The following is a 5,891-nucleotide window of genomic DNA, read 5'->3' on the forward strand; positions in this document are numbered from 1 at the left end:
CACCTGTTTGGTTTCTGTTGCAAAAACAATCTTAGAAAAAGAGGAAGTAACTATATTAACATTGTATTAATGACGACTTCTTAAAGAAAGTACACTTCAGCGTTCATGGGTTAACATTGAAAATAATCGTGTTGTTCATAAGTTGGAATTCTTGAGGCCAGCGATGTGGCTCAGTGTGTGAATGTGTGTACGTACCTTGAGTATGGTGACCAAAGTTTGATTCCCAGAACCCACGGGAGAGAAGGATCAACTCCCTCCCACATGGTGTCTTCTGAACTCAGCACTGTGTGTCGTGGTACATGCAAGGGACCCTTATATTTCTTGCATTCTGCCACCTCCTGACTAAACCCTTCCGTTCCTGGTCACTCTTTTTATGCATGCTCGGACCACCCTGTGAAACACTTGGTCTTTGCTGCCAAAATTCTTTTTTATTATTATTCTATCATATTGTATCCCAACACAGAAGTTTCCCCATCTTCTCCTCCCCCCAATCTCTCTGCTCCCACGTCATCTCTCCCTAGATCTACCCTCCCTCTGTCTCCCCTCTGAAAGAGCAGGCTTCCCAGGGACATCAGCCAAACATGGCATAATATGCGACTATGAGACCAGGCACATACTGTAACGTCAGGGCTGGACAAGGCAACCCAGTAGGAGGAAAAGGGTCCCTAAGTAGGCAAAAAAAATTTTTTTTTTTATTTTGGTCAGTTTTAATTCTTGTAATCTTTAAGGAGGAAAGGATCAATAAGCACAATAATCAGAGCTAGTCAACAAAAGGAAGATAAACAGCAGTCAGCATACAGAAGACGGTGCCTAGGAAATATTTAACAAGCTTGTGACTTCATACTTTCAAAAATTAAGACAGCAAAGTTATTTTTCGATCAAGCAAAACATCCGGCTGTAAGTTCCTGAAGACAGCTGGAAAGAAATAGGGGGGGACACTTCACAAACTGGCCTGCCGTCCTTGCGCGGGGTCCACGCTAATCTTCTCTCTGTCGTTCCAGTTTTAGTTATGTGCTGCTGAAGCGAGCTCAGTAGTTCTTTCTTGCAGACTGCTGTTGACAGTTTTCTCCTCTTCCTCATACTTGGTCCTCTCCATCCCTCCCCGCTATTGGTGCATTGCCTGCACCACAGCTAGGACCCCCCCCCCCCACTTTTCTCCACTGTGTTGTACATTCAGCAGTAGTTAAGTTGTGAACAACACACAGTTAGCATGTGCAATAAATGTTAGGCAAATGAATGAAAGATTTCCCTGTAAAGTATTGAGAATCTGCACGTGTCTGGTTGGGGTTCAAGATCAATTCCACTTAGAAATAGTTAGCTAAAAGTTACATTGATTTGATTTTCATTATGTTTTTCACTACAAAAATATAAGCTCATAACGTTCTTTCCAAATAGTCACCAAAATTTTTATTATGTCTTCCCCTACCAAATATAAGTTCATAACATGTTCTTTCCAAATATTCACAGATACATACCTATGCATAAATGCAGATATACCTATATACGAAAGTGGGGGAAGTAAAAACCATCAAAGATTATTCATAAATATTAAGTATCTGAGGTTTAAAAAAATTCTTTAAATAAACTAGAAAAATGCCAGGCAGCAATGGTGCACACCTTTAATCCCAGCACTCAGGAGTCAGAGGCAGGCAGATCTCTAAGGTTGAGGCCAGCCTGGTCTCCGGAGTGAGTTTCGGGACAGTCACGGCTACACAGAGAAACCCAGTCTCAGAAAAAAAATAATAAACAAAACGAGAAATCTTCATAGAGGTCTGCACGATGCTCATGGCTTATCTGCTTTCTTTCATGAAGCCTGCTTGGTTGAAAGCAAACAGGCTAAAGCCCTAGACTCACCTGGGCCAGTATGGAACACGCCTATATTCAAGTTATACTGCAATTCTAACTATAAAAAATACTTGGAGAGTTCTTTATCAATCATGTGAAAAGCATGGAAATTTTAACCACCGAAACAGTTTTATATAGTTTACAAATGGGAGCCAGACAGAAACTGACATCTGCCATTTTTTTCTGCAGTGACGTCCTAGCTTCTTCAGGCTGCTATAAGAGAATGTCAGAAACGAGGGGGCTTAACAAACAGCAGAAGTCCATTCTCCACAGTTCAGGGAGGGGGAGCCGAAGATCAAGACACGGGCAGATTGACATGCGGTGAGGGTGGGGCTCTGGTTCTAGCGTGTGCTGTCTTGGCTGTGCCCTTGCATGGCAGGATGAGACTAGTCTGTGGACTCTCTTTGGTAAAGGCGTGGATCCCAGCTGTGTTCTCATGATGTGAAGCCCTCAGAAGGCCTCACCTTAACAGGGTCACCTTGGAGGTTAGGGCTCCATCATACAGATTTTAGGGGTGCAGACACTGAGGTCATAAAGTGTAATGACTCCTCATCAGTCCTGTTGTGTGAGGAGCCTTAGGGTGTCTTCCTCCTTAAGCTTTAGTTTCTCCATGTATAGGATAGGGGATTTGGTTCAAATTACTACCATGGTCATTTTGACTCAAGTATGAGTCTGGAAAGTTAGGAAACACAGCCCGTTACCATGGTGAGGTCAGATGATTGGTGGATCCAAAAATACATTATTTTCTCCTTCTCCCTAACAGCAATGCTTTCCCATTGAGTAAGTCACTCTGTGTATATTCCATTAATAAACCAATTTCTTGATTTTTTTTTAAAAAAGAAAATACCAGCTGCTCAATAGTGAATGGAAGAGCATTGAGAAATACCAAACAAATGAGCTCTTGCCTCTGTGTTAAATATAGATCTGCATTATTGCAATGTTTTTCTTTCCTGTTGTAGGTATTCAGAAGGCAGTGGGTGATGATTTGATATATTTAGAAACTATTTCCCATCAATTCCTGCTGCCTTTGTGTTTCTGTGAGAATCTCATTAAAAATATATATGATTTATTCTCTTAAAATATGATTTCCTTTATTTTGGCCTTTCTACAGGCAGCAAGTTTGTGTCTATAAATACAGATTTTTGTCAGGATCCTTGCATTGACGTTCATTTTTCTCCATTAGCGTCTAGGTAATCTACTTAGGCAATACCGCATTTGACCCTCTTGGTTTGCTGAAGTGTGGTCTCATCAGTTTGTCCTGGCACACTGATGCCCTAAGCAGCCCTCCAAGAGCCACTGTGAAGCTGCAAGGCTCGTGGCCAGGCTCCTTGGGGACTGTCCCCTGTCAAGAACGCTGCTCCTGAAATGAGGCATCCTGACCTAGTTGGGACAAGCACCAGACGGACAGGCAGTCTCACTGTTTGCTAACATACACTCCAGACAGACTCAGCTTTCTGAAGCAGAGATTCAGAGCATTAAATGAACATTGTCCAAGGAGATAGCAGAAAGCCAGGTGTGGAGGTGCTCCTCCCATCACTTGGGAAGTGGAGACAGGAGGGTCCAGAGTTCCAGACCAGCCTTAGAGCCAGCCTGGACTGCATGAGACCTGGGGACAAAACAAAGTCAGAAAATTAATAACTATGATGAAACAAGGAATGGAGATTTGGTTGGTTTTCACTGTTTTATTCTACAGTAGTCTTTTATCGCTGACCAGCTGTGTGAGATGAGAGGGGTGCTCTCTTCTGAGCTTCGGTTTATAGGACAGTGGTTCTATAAAGTTTGGGTCTTATTTCTAAAATGCATTTGGTTCTAGAACCCACTTATGGTCACCTCATGTCTGTTGCCTCTGCTTTCTCCTCTTTCTTTCCATTCTTTCTAGCTTCATTTAAGCTTGCTGGGGACAAGCTGTGCTTTAAATCTAAGCAGCTTTCCCTTTTTTCTCATGGTTCTTCCTTAAATCAGTGTGGTTCAACTTTTCAGTTTGTAGAGATTTTTAGAAAACATTTATTATGACTGATTTAGTCCATTTATTTTCTAGACATGTTGAGATGAGGTTAACTCAACAACTTAATTTGTTTTGCTTCTATGCTTGGATAATGGTCTGAAAAGAAACCATTATATTTCTTATTGTTATAGAAATTGTAATTAGACACATTTCCCTCATCAGGCATTTCTGTACATCTCTATCAGCGAGAATCAAGCTGATTTGATGCTGTGGACAGCAGTCACAGGATATATCTAGAGAAAAAGTGTTTGTCGCTTACCCATCGTTCCTGCCATCAGCGCAGAATCTGTTCTACTTAGTACGTCCACGCTGTTAAAAGCAAAAGGAAGGCTGGCAACCACGAAGTCCTGCAGAAGTGAGTTAGAAAATAGTCTCCGATAGGGTCACTCCCTCCTTGCAGAAATGCCTGTCGAGCTGTCTGCTAGGTTGTCTTTGGCATGCTGTCATGCAGAACAGACGTTCTTGCTGTACAGAGTTGATTTCTCTGCTATCAGAAAACAAGGTAGTAAAAGCTGTGGGACTACGAAAACCGGAGCAGAAAAGGAGGGATCCAGGGGAAATGAGAAGCGGAGAACTTGGCTGTAGTGTAAGTACCTATGAATGGGTTAAATGTCCAGGCTAAACAGACTTTCTGGGTGCAGTCACAGTTAAATATCTTAAAACAGGAGATGTCCCTAAGAGTAGAAGAAGAAAAAACCCACACTGGTTAGTGTATGGAAGTGTTGAGAGGTTGGTGAGATTTGATTCCAGATCAGCATAAGGGGCCATGGGGAAGCTACAGAGGACAGGGAACAGCCTTGAGGAAATAGATCAGCTTTCCCATTCACTGCCCCCAGGGGCCTAGCAGAGACCAAATCCAGCCAAAACCCAGAAGCAACCAGAAGAAGATGCTTTTGGTGGGCTTCAAAACGGTTCCATTTGAGAATTGAAGCCAAAGGTTCAGCTGATGCTGCACCCAGGCCTGGGACGTACAGGACTGACATAGTAGGTGGTATTGTCTGAGCCTCCTCTTTCTGTGGCGAGTTGACAGATCAGTAATGGAACACCTGCAGAGTCAGAGAGCTGGCAAAGAGAAAACAAGAACAGAGTTCTAAGGTGGTATACCTGGGGGACACAGGGGCTGCAAGGTGGCCACTGTGGCTGGAATGCAGAAAATACGGGGCCGAGTAGGAAATGAGGTCAGAAAGGAAAAGGGAAGTTGGGGGGGGGGGCGGAGACCATGAAGGGCTCTGGCTCTTATTCCAAGGGAGCTATGGGGACATTACATGTTTTCATTGCAGAAGCAATGGGCTTGTTTAGCTTTAAAAACAATCTTACTGGCTGCCCTGAAAATAGACTCCAGGAAAGAAGCAGGAAGACCAATTAGTAATGACGGCAGGCCTCCCAGTGCAAGGTGGTGGGAAGAGGTCCGGAGTCTAGGTATATTTTAAAGATAGTCTCTTTTCTTTGTGACTTGGATGTGATATATGCACATGGGAGATAAGCCAAAGATGCCCCTACATGAAGTAGAAGATGGAGTTGCTGATGTGGGAGTGTCATATATCAATCTGTTGATTTCATTGGTTAAGCAATAAAGAAACTGCTTGGCCCTCATAGGTTAAAACATAGGTGGGAGGAGTAAACAGAACAGAATGCTGGGAGAAAGAAGCTAAGTCAGAGTGTCGCCATGATTCTCCCACTCCAGGCAGACGCAGGTTAAGATCATTCCTGCTAAGCCAGCTCGTGGGCTACACAGATTATTAGAAATGGGCTAGTCCAGGTGCGAGAGTTAGCCGAGAAAAGGCTAGATATAATGGGCCAAGCAGTGTTTAAAAGAATACAGTTTCGGTGTAATTATTTCGGGGCATAAGCTAGAGCTAGCCATGTGGGTGGCCGGGTGCCGGGGACGCCGCTCCTATTTCAACAAGTTGCTATCTGCTAGGATGCAGAAAACAGCAGGCTGAGTGTTGAAGAGTGGAGGTCAGTTGGGACCTACCAAGTCAGAGTTGTATGTTGGCCGCCCAGCAAGCGTGGATGCAAGTGTGGTAGGCAGAACAGTGGC

At 43.6% G+C, this 5,891-nt stretch overlaps 1 non-coding gene across 1 annotated transcript; it reads right to left on the bottom strand.

The window, feature by feature from the left end:
* Positions 1-924: 924 nt before the first annotated feature.
* Positions 925-1,028, bottom strand: LOC113456612. Its single transcript, XR_003377369.1, has one exon. It is a non-coding gene; the product is annotated as a U6 spliceosomal RNA (small nuclear RNA).
* Between the last annotated feature and the right edge of the window lie 4,863 nt (positions 1,029-5,891).

This window comes from Microtus ochrogaster, chromosome 8 (genome assembly GCF_000317375.1).
Source record: "Microtus ochrogaster isolate Prairie Vole_2 chromosome 8, MicOch1.0, whole genome shotgun sequence".
Classification (NCBI taxonomy): domain Eukaryota; kingdom Metazoa; phylum Chordata; class Mammalia; order Rodentia; family Cricetidae; genus Microtus; species Microtus ochrogaster.